Below are 16,163 nucleotides of genomic sequence, written 5' to 3'. Positions count from 1 at the left end.
GTAACATAATTTCTGCTTCGTTCTTGTGGAATACCATTATTAATTTTTGACCTATTTCTTTGTGACTGTATTGGAAAGAGAGTGAGCAGATAGTCGTGAGATTCGGACTTGTTTTCCATAGTTTTTCTAAATCGCTTCAGACGAATCAGAGAATGATTCCGTGAATAAGGTCACAGTCGATTCGTTCCCCGTCCTTGTCGTTATCCAAATTGGCGCCCAGCCTCTAGTTACTTCGATACTGACAACGTGTTAAACTGTAACCTTCATTCTTTTCTACTTACGTGGTGACTGCTACAGCGACGTCATATCAGGCACTGAAGTCGAGGAATGCCAGAACAGTCTAGGGCTGTCGTTAGGGTGGTCTAACAGAGCGGCGAGGAAGCCGTGCCGTGGTGTGCTGTGCTGCACTCACCTGGTGCTGGGACGCGCAGCGACGGACGGCTGTCGGCGTCGCCGGCAGGCCGGCACTGGAGCTGGAACTGGAAGTGGCTGCCACGAGCAGCCGGCGGAGCGGAAACAAAACGATGAGCGCGGCCCATCGGGCGGGGAAGAGAGCAGCGCGCAGCAGCCGTGGCCAATGGCGGTGCTCCGGAGGAACCTGCCATCTCTGGCTGGAGCTGGAGCTGGGCAGCGCCGTCTGTCCGTGCGAATGCCGGAATGCTTCCTGAAACACCAGAGCCACCGTTAACTGCATTCGGGGTTGTTAGGCGCCGAAGGAAGGGGGGAAGATATCACCAGAGGCGGAACACGAGCCAGATCTGGGGAAGGACAGGTAAGGAAAGGGGCCCCTTATTTAGCCTGCATTTATCGCTAACCTCTCGCCCAGCGCAAAGTCCCAAGCGACTAGTAAAAAGGCGCAGGTGATTCCCTTATATAAGAAGGGCCAAAAAACGGACCAATATCCGTAACATCGGTTTGCTGCAGAATCCTTGAACAAATCTTCAGTTCTAATATATTTTCTTGAGACAGAGAAACTTATGTCCACGAATCGGCACAGTTTTAGAAAGCATCGGTCGTGCGAAACTCAGCTTTCACTTTTCTCACATGATATACTGCGAACTATGGATGAAGGGCAACAAGCGGATTCCATATTTCTAGATTACCGAAAAGCACTTTCACGATGCCCCATTGCAAACTGTTAACGAAGGTACGAGAATATGGAGTAGGTTCCCAGATATGTGAGTGCCTCGAGGGCTTCTTAAGTAATAGAATCCAGTACGTTGCGTTCGACGGCAAGTGTTCATCGGAGACGAGGGTATCGTCAGGAATGCCCCAGGGAAGTGTGATCGGACCGCTATCATTATCTATAAACATAAATGATGTGGCGGACAGAGCAGGCAGCAATTTGCGGTTGTTTGCTGACGACGCTATGCTACTTTCATGTGTCCTCGTTGAGTGACTGTAGGAAGATACAAGATGACTTGGACAAATTTCTGGGTGTGTGATGAGTTGCAGCTAGTTCTAAATGTGGATGGGTAGCTAAAACAAAACCGTAATGTTCGAATACAGCATTAGTAGTGTGCCGTTTGACACAGTCACGTTGATTAAATATCTATCCAGAGTGACGTGAAGTGGAATAAGCACGTAAGGACAGCAGGCGGGAAGGTGAATGGTCGACTTTGGTTTATTTGGAGAATTTTGGAACAGTGCAGCTCATTTATAAAGGTGGTAGCTTACATGAAACTAGTGTGACCCGTTCTTGAGTACTGGCAGAGTTTGTGGGAGCCCTACCATTTTGGATTACAGAAAGACATCAAAGTAATTCAAAAATTTGAGCTAGACTTGTTACTGGTAGGTTCAATTAGCAGACAAGTATTCCGGAGATGCTTCATGAAGTCAAATGGGAGGGGTTGGAGAGAACAAGACGTTCTTTTCGCTAAACACCACTGAGAAAATTTAGAGAAACAGCACTTTGAGGTAACTGCACAACGATTCTACTGCCGCAAATGTACATTTCGCGGAGGCATATAGCCAGTCATTTTTCCCTCTCTCTATTTGCGAGTGGAACGAGATAGGAAATGATTAGCAGTGTATACAGGGTATCCTCCACCGTGCACCGTATACAGTGGCTTGCAGAGTATTTATATAAACGAAGATATTTCGATTTTTTTTTCAAGTGTCAGATACGGCACAAAACTGTTCAAGGGTAAAAAGATGTACGCATTTGAGTCTTTTACACAGCAGACAGATTGTGCTAGGGCGAGCGTCATTAAGATCAGACAAAAGCCTGTCATTATTGAGAACCTGAGGCAATTTAGAACACAGGCGATGTTTAATCATGTAAACTCTTACACTGCTGTATTTATTACTTAATAAGATACTACTGTTTTATTTTAGGCAGAAAAAATAAAAAATTTTGAACCATTCTCAACCACAATTATTAATTAATTATTAATATAACAATGTAGTGGTATGACTGTAATAAGTGTTAATTTGCAACGTATCACTTTCATGCGCAACGCCCAAATACGAGGAATATTGAAAGTGAAAGCGGTGAGGTCGGATGGGTGAGGTGAGGCACGGCTGTGCATAGAGTGTAGCGGCGATTACGACTCTTGGAGTAGCTGGAACAAGGAGTGCCAAATATCTACATAGAATGAGCTTTTCTGCAGTCCTTAACGTTCGCTTTTGAATAAGCAGATCTTACATTATTCAGTCAAACTCAACATCATAAACAAAACGATGTCAGATAGCCGAAAAATTGTTTCAGCGCCAATCAAAAAGTAGTTTTTATGAGTGTATCTTATAAGGCTGCGATTTAAAATGTACCCCAAGCGTGAGCGAACATTACATACCAAAACTACATCTATACCCACACTCTGTTAACCGACTCTGAACTGTGCGGCAGACCCTTCATGGTTGCTACCCTTTCCATTCCCTTATGGAGTTTAGGCAGAACGACTGCTTAAAGGCACCTGTTCGTGCTGTGACTAGTATAATCTCTTCTACGCTGTCCCTGTGGGAGCGATATGTAGGCGCTGCAGTAAATTTTTAAATGTATCACTTAGTACTGGTTCTTGGAACTTTGTAAGTAGGCTGCCATAACATAGTGACGTATATCTTCAGATGTCCCATACTTTTTCAGTGAGGCTATAATGTTCTCCTATGGGTGAAACGAATCTGTGGCCAGCCGTATTGCCCTGATTTCTATACACGCATTTCACAGGATTAGTCCTGTTTGGTAGGGACCCATACACTTTAGAAGTATTACAGCATGGATCACCTGAGTATTTTGTAGACAACCTCCTTTGTAGGCTGATCTCATTTTACGAGTGTCCTACCAATGAACCTAAGCATGATACCTGCTTTACCTACTACTGTGTGATCACTCGATTTTATATCGTCAGAAATTGTTACTCAGGAGTTGACTCTTCCAAATAAGACTCACTGATTTTTGTAGTCATATGGCACTATATTTCTCTGTTCTGTTAAGTCCACAATTTAAAATTTCTAAATATTTAAAACAATTTACCAATTTTTTGCATTAGTCTGATGGTTTATGAAGCACTTACTAAATAATTGTGCAGCTTTTTTCAGACAGTATTTCATTATAAGTAACTGCATCATCTGCAAAAAGTCAGAGATTACTATTAACATTGTCTTCTAGGTTGGCTCGTGGTCAAGTATTAGATCAAGGACCCCAAGGTCTCGAGTTCGATCCCGGGTCAGTCTTAAGACATCAATCTGTCATTTATTACTCTTTTTACTTCTGACAATGTTTTAGTGTGAAATATGCCGAGCTTAATCATGATTCGTAGTCCAAACTGTAGCGCTCCCCCCCCCCCCCCCTCCCCTTCGGTAACTGGTGATTCTCACGGCACACTCACCATTGGCTCCTTATGTCAAAATAATTTACGTTCCTATAACGTGTGCATTATTTTGACTCTAAAAATGTAGTCGCCTTTAGGTGTTACGAAAATCAACCAGATTACTACTGCTGTGGCTGACATACAGGTAATTTGAAATGTTTCGTTAGCTTTAAAGCAGCGCCGTATTTAAAGGCAAAGGCCCTGTCCGAGATGGGACCAGAACCAACAGCGTCTGCTTTATGTGCCACCTGCTGCTGCCCGTACACTAATGGCTCCTTTTACGACCACTCTGCATGCGAGAGGCACTCCCCTGTTGTGTAAACAAACTCATTACAAATAAATCTGCCCTCTATGAGCCAGCCGTGAATCTTTCCGGCGTCCTGTTGGATGTGCCGTCGGAACGCAGTGGTCACAGCTCGCAGAAAGCCGCCACGTGTCTGGATTTACGCCAGCTCTGGCCTGAGCCCCGCCACACGCCATGTCCAAAGTCTTCGTCTCATGTGGGACGGAAATTAATTTATTTTTTGTGCGTGGCAGAGATCGTTGTTGTTGGTGGGATTGGTACGCGTGTAACATTTTTGTGTTCATACAGCGTCATTCAAAATTCTCGTTGCAGGCTTCTAGGGGTTGTAGAGGGAACTTACCAGATGAAGTTTTGATAAGGAAACCTTGTCGGTAAATGTGCCGCTTGCATGAATAATCAGTTTGAGGATCGGATAATTTTCAAATTTACGCTCCACGACACGGTAGAGAGGATGTGCTTTGACACGTGTGCTGTAGGAGCAAACGGGATGTGCAGTGTTTGGAGTACTTGTCCTCGGGTTCTCTGTTGCGTGACGAAGGACGTCGTCTTCAGAGTCGAGAGTGCAGCGTGTCCGTGGAGGACCACAGTCAACCCCCTGTTTGTGAACGTACGAGTTCCTCGCAGCCGTCGTTGTAGTCGGACGAAGGCGTTACGCCTTGTCGTAATTACAACCGGGACTCAAGGTGGCGCCCTGCCGTCAGCTTGTGTGCGTACTGTGAACCGGGATCCTCGAAAATGACCCGATCTTCAAACTTATTTTACATCCAAACGGTACATTTCCGGGTATGGGTTCCGTATCAAAACTTCACCTACTAAGCCCCTCTACAGCCCCTAGAAGTCTGTAATAGGAACTTTGAATCAGGCTGTGTATTTACTTGTATTTGTAAAAATTAAAAATGACAATCATTAAGAAACAGAAATTTGTAAAAAGACAACTACACGATCTTGTATATAAATTTGCAACTCTTTTCAGCAGAACTTGTAATTTCATTTCAAAAGGGGAAATCGGTTCTGATCTTCAGTGTCGTTTAAAACTGCTCAGTAGGGTTTCGCTGTAAAGGTCTCCTGGGAATTTGGTAAGTACTTCCCGATGGTCCGTACAGTTATGAGACAAAGCACTAGGACTAGTGCCCAACGCGAGATTTCCCGCCACCTGCTGAGGTTGCGGGCACGCGAGCCATAAAGAGAACATACGAGCGAAGCAGAGACGAATCCCCCGTGTGAGGACAATACGGACCGTGACTGAGGGAGATACAGTGACTTACGCGACTCTGACAAGTGGCAGACTGTTAATGGCCCGGCGCCTGGGAACGAGCCCCTCGGAAACGGCGAAGATGGTCGGCTGTTCACGTGCTGCTGTTGAGGAATCTGTGGACAGTGGTTGAAGGACGGCGAAACCACGAGTAGGCGACGTCCCCGCCCCACAGCAGAACGTGGAGGTCGGAGGCTTGCCTACTCTGCAAAGCGACTGTGGCGGATCTGACGGCAGATTAGAATGCTGGTGCTTCGCAGCGCACATTCTTGAAGGTGGAGATCGGTAGCAGACGGCCACTGCGTGTGGCGTCGCTGAAGTGACGACACGGTCAGTTACGATGACATTGGGCACAGGATCACAGAGATTGGACTGTGAATCAACGGATACGTGTGGCACGACTGGATAAATCACGTTTCTCGTTACATCACGTTGATGATAGGTATGGATACATCGTCATGCAGTAGAAAGGTTACTCCAGATATGCACTACGTCACGGATGCAGGTTGGTGGGCGTAACTTCATGCTACGGAGGGCATTCATCTGGGCTGCAACGGGACCTGTGGCTGTAATCGAAAGCGCCGGGACAGCTGTGGACCACGTGAACGTTAATGGCGGATACCTGCATCACCTTATGCTGAATGTCTTCCCCGACGGCTGTGCATACTCCAGCAGGATAACTGTCCGTGTCACGAGGCCAGAATCGTGCTACAGTGGTCTGAGGAACATGAAAGCGGTATCACTTTCTTTCTCGGTCACGAAATTCGCCTGATCTGAACTCGATGGAACGCGTCTGGGAAGCTATCGGGCGCCAGCTCCGCGCTCACAAACCACTGGCCTGTGATTACGGGACGTGTGTGTAGATATCTGGTACCGGGTACGTCGGGCTACCTGCCAACGACTTGAAGAACAGCTGCTTTATTGTGTTCCAGAGATGGGCCATCAAGCTGCTAAGCAAGTGGTGATAATGTTTGAGCTCTTCATTGTGTATGACAGTTTGTACTGTCGTCATAATCCCGGTGAATGAACCCGATTACCCACTCTCCTAGAGTAGCGACCCACCAGCATCCCTGCGGTAGTAAGCTGCTGAAGAAAATTTTGCGCCTCCCTCATGATTTGGCAGTTTATATGCTTTTAAAAAAATCTGATACCTTCTTGGTCATTAGTCTTGACTATTGAAATTCGCTACGGACACCCACCTGCGTAATGGTGATAAATTTAAGCCAGCACTCTCGGTGCAGTTCAGCGGAGCGCACAGTGACTCCAAGCGTGGACGACTTACCACCGTTGGTCAGTCTGTCAGTATACCTCGACGGTCGTTTCGAGTTTAGTCCGTACGTGCACTGTCACTTTATGGCAGCAAGTGATGTCGGCACTAGAATTTGGCCGCCGAATTGCGGTACACGAACATTGAAACTGTACGCCGGGATCCGAAACGTTGGAACTTCCGTCTCGCAGTGGTCGCCAGCTGTCAACTACACCAGCTTAGTGCCGCTAGCTACAAATTGTAGCTCGTGAGACACCCTAAACCGAAAAAACGCGCAGCCTTCCTCAGCATCTCAGTTTGTGTGGCGAAGGTCCAAGAACTGTCGTCATTCTGTTCTAAGCGGGCAGAATACCTAGGCAATTCTTATATCCCGTAAGCCAGTGTTTTTCCATATTTGACTTTCCAGAAGCCTACAAAGAAGAAATTAACTTGTCTCAACAATGTAAAGAGCGACCCGAGTTTCACACGATCGGTTTCAATGAACGTCGTTTTGACACGGAGTTGTTCTATTTTCGAAAAAACTGTGATACGCGAGTAGCAATTACGTAGCTCCTTATTTGTTACGTCGTCCGAACCGCAAAAGATCATGACAGCCGTCATCAGATGATAAATACCCTGTTTCTAGCGTGTCAGCAGTTTCTCTGCAGTGTAAAAACTCTAAAACGGTTGACGCTTGTTATTCGATAAGCTGCTTTTAACAAACTCGGTTAGTAAACGCTGTGCCCATCTTATTATGAACTGTAAATCAGTCTGAAGATTTTTAGATGCCTGCAGAGATTACATTATACGTTTTGCTATTGGGTAAGACAGGTAGTACAGCTACCGGGCAGCTGGAGCACTTAATGTGGTCGTCATTTGGCTCCGAGATCGTAAACAAAAATAAAGGAGAAGCGGTCTATTTTGAAGTAATGGCAACGCGCCAGCCCACCTCCTCGGATACGGGTATTTCAAGTTCTTCACTTTTGGAAATATCCAGAACCTTTCGTCACATAAAAATTACGTCCATACTTTACACATTTCGAACAGAGGTTTAGTTTCGGTACAAGACTCGTAATTTTAGTCTTCCGAATGTGTTGAGCACTTTGAACACGATGAACAGAGCTTCATGTACGCAGATTTTTTCCTCGGAGCTACCTCGACCAGTCACGTAACATGATGGCTTGAACGTGTAAGTCGTTATTTTGAAATAAGTATTTTACTGAATCGATCTTCGGTTGTGAGCAGTGTTATACCTGATTTTTCTGTTAAATATTCTACTTATCTTCCGTTCTGCTACAAGGACACAACGGCAGTAGCTGATCTTAACTTCGTCATATTGGCATGTTCCAAGTTCACGACTGCACAATCAGACTTGTATAAGAAATTGGTTGCGATATAACTTGCTCACAGACTTTGAAAGCCACCAGGATCCAAATTTAATTTGATTTGCCGAGATCTTCATTTTTCAAATGGCATCAGACCAGTTCGTAATCGGATTTGTAATTATTGTTTTAACTTGCGTACGTACCTCTGTTGTTCTTGTACATTAAATTTTCATTATTGGTGCCTCATGCATTTTATGCCACTGTTCTACTGGCACTATTCTACATGCCTTCGGTTGTGTTGTTTGTCATTTTGGTTTTTCTTTCATTATAAGTACGTCTGTCTGTATGCTGCAATTCTCACGTTGCTGTACGGTGTTATTTGCAATTCTTTTCTTCAGCTATCGTTGTACGTATTGTATGATGTAATGTGTTTGTCCTTCAATGTTTTGCCTTTTCTGTAAGAGCACATGTTGCTGTGAAGTGCTGTTTGTAATTGTGCTGCAGTTCCATTGTCATCACTTTCGTTGGCTGTCTAGTCTTTTTCTAATTGTGCTTTTATTTTATCTGGTAACTTGGTAATTTTGTGCTATTCTGCTGTTTTGCGTTTGTGTTTCTTTGGCACTTTATAGCCGTTGTTGGTTGTATGATCCTTATAACCCAAAGCCAAAATGAAGAAATAAATGTAATATATTCCTTTCATATTTGTCCAATGGTATAGAAGAAAAAATACGATTTTCTTCGTGGTAAACCGAACACCGTAGAAGACAACTAGTTTTATAATACCATACATTCCTATATTATTATTATTATTATTATTATTATTATTACTATTCGTAGCGTTTATCCCGCGCTAGCAGGGTGCGCCTCCATTTGGGTCTGCCTAGGGCATCTTCATAGGTGGCATTGATGAATTCCATATCCTTCTTGATGTTATATATATATATATATATATATATATATATATATATATATATATATTCTTCTGATGTTTGTAATTATCTCTGTCTGTTCCTACAGTTTTTTCGTCAGTCTCTTTATCCAAATCCCCTTTTTCGGACCTGGCCCGCAGAACTTTCCCACCACTTTCCTCTTGTTCTTGTGTCTACTCGATTTTTGTTCTTACCTTGATTATTGTTGTTTCTGAGGCGTACAAGGCTTCTGGTAACACTAACTTATTATAGCGACTGGTGGACACACTTCTTTTGTTGTAGTGGTTCCATGTAAGTTTGTATGCTTTCTGTAATTTTGTGATCCTTTCCTCGTCTGTTTTCGAGTGCAGTGCTGTTTACTGTATAATCTCTTCCAGGTATCTGATACCTTATACTTTGGTTATCTTTCCATACTTAGTTTACAGTGGCGCGATCTGTGGATTTTGTGCCTATATACTGTATTTTTCTATATGAGATTTGTAGTCCTGTTTTCGCTGAGGTTTTGTGTAGTGTATCTAGAACTTCATCGTGCTTGGGTAGCTCAGTTGGTAGAGCACTTTCCCTTGAGAGGCAAAGGTCCCGAGTTCGAATGTCCGTCCGGCACACAGTTTTAATCTGCCAGCAAGTTTCACATCAGCGCACACTCCGCTGCAAAGTGAAAATCTCATTCTGTAAATTCATTGGCTTCATTTGTTTTTATTTGCTATGATCAAAATGTCATCAGCAAAGGCGAGACATTTTATGTTGATGGTTATTTCTTTATCTCCAGCCACCTTTCCCCCTTTTGTTCCATGTCCTAATTATCTTCTCTAAAAAAGAGTAAACAGAATGGGTGACAGACCATCTCCCAGTCTCAATCTTGTCTTGATTTCGGATGGTTCTGAGACCTTTGTCATGAACGTCACTTTGGACGTATGTGAGACAGTCTTGCAGAAAATAAAGGCGAAACGCGTATGGCACTAAAATTGTGTTTTATTCAGTTGCTGTGAGAGGGTCCATAAGTAAAAATTATCAATATACCCTAATATTTGTTAGAAGTCGTTGAACAATCTGACTCTCCAGTACTGGTCGAATACATTCTCAGTAACTTGTGCGCCACGAGTGACGCTGCCTCAGGAAGTATGTTTCAAATGGTTCAAATGGCTCTGAGCACTATGGGACTCAACTGCTGAGGTCATTAGTCCCCTAGAACTTAGAACTAGTTAAACCTAACCAACCTAAGGACATCACAAACATCCATGCCCGAGGCAGGATTCGAACCTGCGACCGTAGCGGTCTTGCGGTTCCAGACTGCAGCGCCTTTAACCGCACGGCTACTTCGGCCGGCCGAAGTATGTTTCCATCTCTGTGTTAAACCGTAACATAACATTACAGCTCTTGTTGAGTAGATTGTGGTAGCACTTTAAAATTCTAAATGCGATAAATAACTGTATGAAATATTGAAAATCGATTAATTCCTGGCGCTGGAAGGTGTTAGAAACGCAACTGCCACTGTGTACCATGAACAGAGTTACCTGTTTAGTAATATAAAGAGCTAAACTTGTGTGACCGGTTTCAGGAGCTGCATGAGATGCTTCACTTTCGTTTCTGTGTAATACTGCACAACTCAGTGACGATAAACGAACGCAATTGCACTTATTTTCGCTTCTACCATTGCAGCAAGAAGACATAAATAGTGTAATGACATACAGACATCCTTGTGTCAATACAAAATTTCCTACGTCATGGGAAAAAATGCGTAGCCAATATGGCAGAACTCTCCCTACATGGGTTCATTTAATAACCCAAATATTACTTTTCGGTTTCATAAAATCTATACTCTTTAGTTAAACTATTATTTTATTGTCAGTATGCAACTATGGTTACAACCAAATAGTGTACAAGTATACAAGTAGTTCCGCGAAAATGATAGTAAACGTCAGGAAAGGAAAGGAATATTAGTGGTTTGTCGCTGATTGGTTCACCAAAACTATATTGGGCGAAGAATGTGCTGGGTGTTCAGAAACAGTCTGAAAAGTTTGTAAGGGTGTTGCAAAGTATGTTGTGCCGAGAAAGAAAAGTCGACACGTTGCACCGTGTCCGAGTTAATTACCACTCAAGTTACGCAATCCACTGGTTGCGCACGCAAATTCGAGCGGCCCGCCGGAGACGGTGTCGCCGTATGTGTTCCTCGTTTGGTTTCCTAAAACCGAACAAGAGTGATACAAAAACGGGACACGGGACGGTAGTAAAGATCGCACCTGAGCCAAAGGAGCAGTCTCGTGCTCTGTCATCTGCGCTATAATAACAACAGACACTATAGTCTGAGTCACAAATGACGGCCGCCGAGATTAGGCTCGTTCTGCCTACCTACGTCACGAAATTCTCCGACAGCCAGTGAGCGTTCAGTAGCGTTTTGAGCGCGCTGGGGTGAATGTCGAGCCTATGCGAGCATTAAACGTTGACCGTAGTGAGTTATTTAGCGATCTTTTGTTCCGTTTGTTGCGAGTTTTCATGGATGATGGTGGTGTTAACCGACAAAATCTACACAAGCAAGTGAGAGATATAATTTGCAGGACACGCGCTTACATCAAACGCAAAACACGTGTATGCACGTACCGCAACTGTCGCTTGAAATCGACAAGAACGTAACCCCTGGCCGTTTCTCGACCTGCGCCAACCGCCACCGTTCGTTGATCGGATAGTAATTCTATCTGGCGGGCTGCTTGAATTTGCGCGAGCAACGGCCTGAATGGCTAATTTCAGTGCTAAATATCTATCAAATGGCGCAACGTATCGAATTTGTCTTAACAATTATTTTCTCAGCACAACCTACCCTGCAACCCCTTTGGAAATTTTTGGTAAGTTCCTATGGGACTAAACTGCTGAGGTCGTCGGTCCTTAGGCTTACACACTACTTAATCTAACTTAAACTAACGCTGACAACAACAACACACACACACACACACACACACACACACACACACACACACACACACACACGCACACGCGCGCGCGCGCGCTCACACACACACGCACGCACGCCCGAGGGAGGACTGGAACCTCCGACGAGGAGGCCGCGCGGCTACCCCGCGTGGTGGGAATAACACCCTGGGAAGCTTTCCAGACTCTTTCCTACCACGATGAATAAACCTGGCACGTTATACAGTGTCGTGAAAATACTGTAAAATATGAACAGTGTTTTTGGGACAAATAATATACACACGGAAGAATATCAACGAACCTAGCCGTTACCACAAAGTGGAATTGTCATAAAAAATTTAAAAGGTATCACATGTGAGCGACGGATCGCAGCCACCCCTCGCATGTTATACCGATGCAGCCGACCGCGTCCACATCGTCACTCGCCAGCCATTTGCCAAGGAGTTTCAAACAGTATTACGAACGTCACTCTGTGGAGAAGTTCTAGTTGGACAAGGATCTGCTATCTTCAGCAGCTGACGCACTTGATTTCCTTATCCCCATGAATGTATGCAAAAAAACAAGTTGTTATTTATTAAACTTCTTCTGAAGTGCTTTACATGGGAACTATATGTTATTTTTCAGACTATATTGCGTTTTTAGTGACGCAGAATGGATTGTGCACATCTTGCCAGTGTGCTAATACAGTTCATCTCTCTTTGATTAGTCCTCAATTCCTCTTTCTTTCATTAATCTCATAGTTTTTCAATGATTTGCATAATTCGTTTTTTAGTGTCGGTGTATCTGTAGAAATGTTGTCAATAGCCTCAGTACTGATTACTATAAAAAATTACTGTAGGAGCGAGATTCTGATTATTTTAAATGACACGCGACTTGAGTACATGTGAAAGATGTATGTCATTATCTTTAGGGGTTAAAAGTTTTAATAATGCGTATAATTATTTCATAAATAACTCAAAATCATCAGATTGAGGCCATTGTATCGCGACCATTAAAATGAAGCTCCCATCAATTCTACTTCTATAGCACAAGCTTCAAAATGCTAATCAGTGCAAAACCAGAGTGTATATTCTGTTTTATTTCTTAATACAAATGGCAACTATGGCACTTCTTCGAGTGGTTCATGGTTCATTGATAATTAATAATTCTAACGTTAATTTCTTACTCGATGTTGAAAAGGTGAAACGAAACAAAAATGCACAACCGTACTTCGGAAACGAGACGCATTCATATTGCAACACATCACTGTTAACCATACAGGAGCCGCGCGGGGTAGCCGCGTGGTCTAGAGCGTAGTGTCACGGTCCGCGCGGCTACCCCCGTCGGAGGCTCGAGTCCTCCCTCGGGCACGGGTGTGTGTGTGTTGTCCTTAGCGTAAGCTAGTTTAACTTAGATTTAGTAGTGCGTAAGCTTAGGGACCGATGATCTCAGTAGTTTGGTTCCATAATACCTTACCACAATTTTTTTAAAGAGCCAGGCAGCCATGTTGCGTGCACGAATCGCATGCGGCCCATCAGATTGCCTGTAATTTCCATGCGATCAGCGACCAATCGCTGCGATTTGCCCACACACGTGCGATCTGCGAAGCGGCCAATTAGACGGATCGCTGCGATCCATCCCTCGTGTGTGGGAACCTTAATGCCTGTACGCGTTGTTTTATGCAAAACGGCGGTTTATGGTCAGACATTGGCAGCAATACTGTATGTTATAACGACCCATTTCGCGATTTCGGTACAAAGCAATTATTTTCCTTCCCAAAATAACAGTTTGAAAACAGATTATTGAGGGTGCTTGTACAGTAGGTACTCACACATAATAAGGTTATCAGAAAGAAGGACGAGACAAGAAAGGCGGGAGAAGTCAAAACCCGCAGAATAAAATTCAACTCCACGGCGGACAGCAATGCGACGACGCGTCGTGCTCACTAGAGAGTATATAAAATAAATTAAGCGGGGACGACACACACACGATGGATTAAACCTCACGGCTAAATAGGCGTAATGTTCTGTTTTAAATGCAACTGAACTGTTTACGGCCGAGTTAGACTGGCAGTTCCTTCGGCAGGACATCGGCTGAACATAATGAAATATGAAATAATTCCCCACCAAAACTACGAAATAATTTAGAAACACTGAAACACTTTGGCACAAAATGAAACAATAAATAATAAATCTGTGAGAAATGTAATTCGCTGCTGGGGCGCACGTCTGTTATTGTTGAATAAATCTGTCTGCTTTGTTTATGTCTCTCAGTGCCTGCGTGTGCAGCAGTGGTCAGTGTGTGGAGACAGCGAGAGTGCCTACCCGGCCACCTTTTTCAAGCAAGCGCGTTTGGCAAATGGTTCAAATGGCTCTGAGCACTATGGGATTAAACATCTGAGGTCATCAGTCCCCTAGAACTCAGAACTACTTAAACCTAACTAACCTAAGGACATCACACACATCCATGCCCGAGGCAGGATTCGAACCTGCGACCGTAGGGGTTGCGCGGTTCCAGACTGAAGCGCCTAGAACCGCTCGGCCACTCCGGCCGGCTGCATTTCACAGCGTTATACGTTGTGAATATACAGGGTGAGTCACTAACGATTGCCACCTAGAATAACTCCGAAAGTGTGATAGGAGCTGATACGTTTGTGGGACAAATGTTGCATGGGACAACGGGCGCATAAGAAGACGTTGGTTTTTTGTTGCTAGGTGGGGTCGTGTCAGAGATATGAAGGTCAACTTTTTTTTTTTTTTTTTTTTTTAATGGAGTGCTATAGTTTGGTACTTATTTTCTGATAGCGGCTATCGAGACGAATACAATGATGTGTAACAGTAAGGTCTTTGAAGGTCAACGAAGGTGCAAAAGGTGGCATGAACGTACATTTACAGAAGGTGTTCGAAGTTGACCTTCCTGTCTGTGACGCGACCCCACCTAGCAACGAAACACCAACGTCATGTTATGGCCCCCGTTGTCCCATGCAACATCTGTCCCACAAACTTTTCATCTACTTTCGGAGTTACTCTAGGTGGCAATAGTTAGTAACTCACCCTGTACAAACAAATTGAATAATTATAGCAAATTATCAACCAAACATTTTGTACAAAATAAGTTTTTAAAACAGTCAATACATGTCTCTGATTACTGAGGCAAAGAATACGTGTACCTCAAGCGACTAATTTTTTACAAAGCGAAAAAAATATGTAGATGGCTAGAACCGCGGCGTCCGAATATCACTACTTTCAAGTTCCTTTTTGCGTGGGTGCCACTGTCCTCTAGCACACGCACGGTTACCATCAATTTTTCTGATAAGTATTGGAGTCAGGAGTGAGAATACTGAACACTAAACGTGGATCATAATAAGAAAGTGTACTGCAGTTGAGCATGGAAGCGGAGATCACGGTTCCATACTGAATGCGTTCCCCCACTCACTGTAAACATGCAGCACTGAATTCCCTTAGAGCCCAGGAGGAACGAGTCCTACTTCGAGTAAGTGGGAAAAAACGCCGAATAAAGGACTCTGTGGATCGAAATAGAATGGATGGGGACACATTACCGTATCAGTCATTGCTGAAAACTGGACTAGATGGGTTGGAAAAGAAGGGTAGGCATAGTGGAGACAAGCATGCATATGAGAATACCGTACAGTGGTCGTAGTATGAGACAGTTATGCTGGAATGAAATGAAGTTATAGCTGGTAAGCAACAGCTATGGAGAACCGCAACAAGCCGAACTGAGTCGGTTGCAGGGCCAACAACGGCATCATTTCATTGCTGGAAACTTACGCTCCTTACTTACTGCTCTAATTCACTTCTCTCCGTACTTCTATCTACATAAACGATCTTTTGAATAGGGTGGATAGCAATGTGCGGCTGTTTGCTGATGATGCTGTGGTGTACGGGAATGTGTCGTCGTTGAGTGAATGTAGGAGGATACAAGATGACTTGGACAGGATTTGTGATTGGTGTAAAGAATGGCAGCTAACTCTAAATATAGATAAATGTAAATTAATGCAAATGAATAGGAACAAGAATCCTGTAATGTTTGAATACTCCATTAGTAGTGTAGCGCTTGACACAGTCATGTCGATTAAATATTTGGGCGTAACATTGCAGAGCGATATGAAGTGGGACAAGCAAGTAATGGCAGTTGTGGGGAAGGCGGATAGTCGTCTTCGGTTCATTGGTAGAATTTTGGGAAGATGTGGTTCATCTGTAAAGGAGACCGCTTATAAAACACTAATACGACCTATTCTTGAGTACTGCTCGAGCGCTTGGGATCCCTATCAGGTCGGATTGAGGGAGGACATAGAAGCAATTCAGAGGCGGGCTGCTGGATTTGTTACTGGTAGGTTTGATCATCACGCGAGTGTTACGGAAATGCTTCAGGAACTC

At 44.0% G+C, this 16,163-nt stretch overlaps 1 protein-coding gene and 1 long non-coding RNA gene across 2 annotated transcripts in view; one reads left to right on the top strand and one right to left on the bottom strand.

The window, feature by feature from the left end:
- LOC124711657 overlaps nucleotides 1–473 on the bottom strand; it is a 73,481-nt gene extending 73,008 nt beyond the window's left edge. Inside the window, exon 1 of the long non-coding RNA XR_007005497.1 lies at nucleotides 413–473. This is a non-coding gene — a long non-coding RNA (uncharacterized LOC124711657). The remainder of the gene's footprint in view (nucleotides 1–412) is intronic.
- Nucleotides 1–16,163, top strand: part of LOC124711656 — a 382,392-nt gene that overhangs the window by 19,294 nt on the left and 346,935 nt on the right. The gene's annotated exons all lie outside the window — the stretch shown is intronic.

This window comes from Schistocerca piceifrons, chromosome 8 (genome assembly GCF_021461385.2).
Source record: "Schistocerca piceifrons isolate TAMUIC-IGC-003096 chromosome 8, iqSchPice1.1, whole genome shotgun sequence".
In the NCBI taxonomy this organism is placed as follows: domain Eukaryota; kingdom Metazoa; phylum Arthropoda; class Insecta; order Orthoptera; family Acrididae; genus Schistocerca; species Schistocerca piceifrons.
The sequence above is the reverse complement of the archived record's forward strand: the minus strand, read 5'-3'. Positions and strand labels throughout refer to the sequence as shown.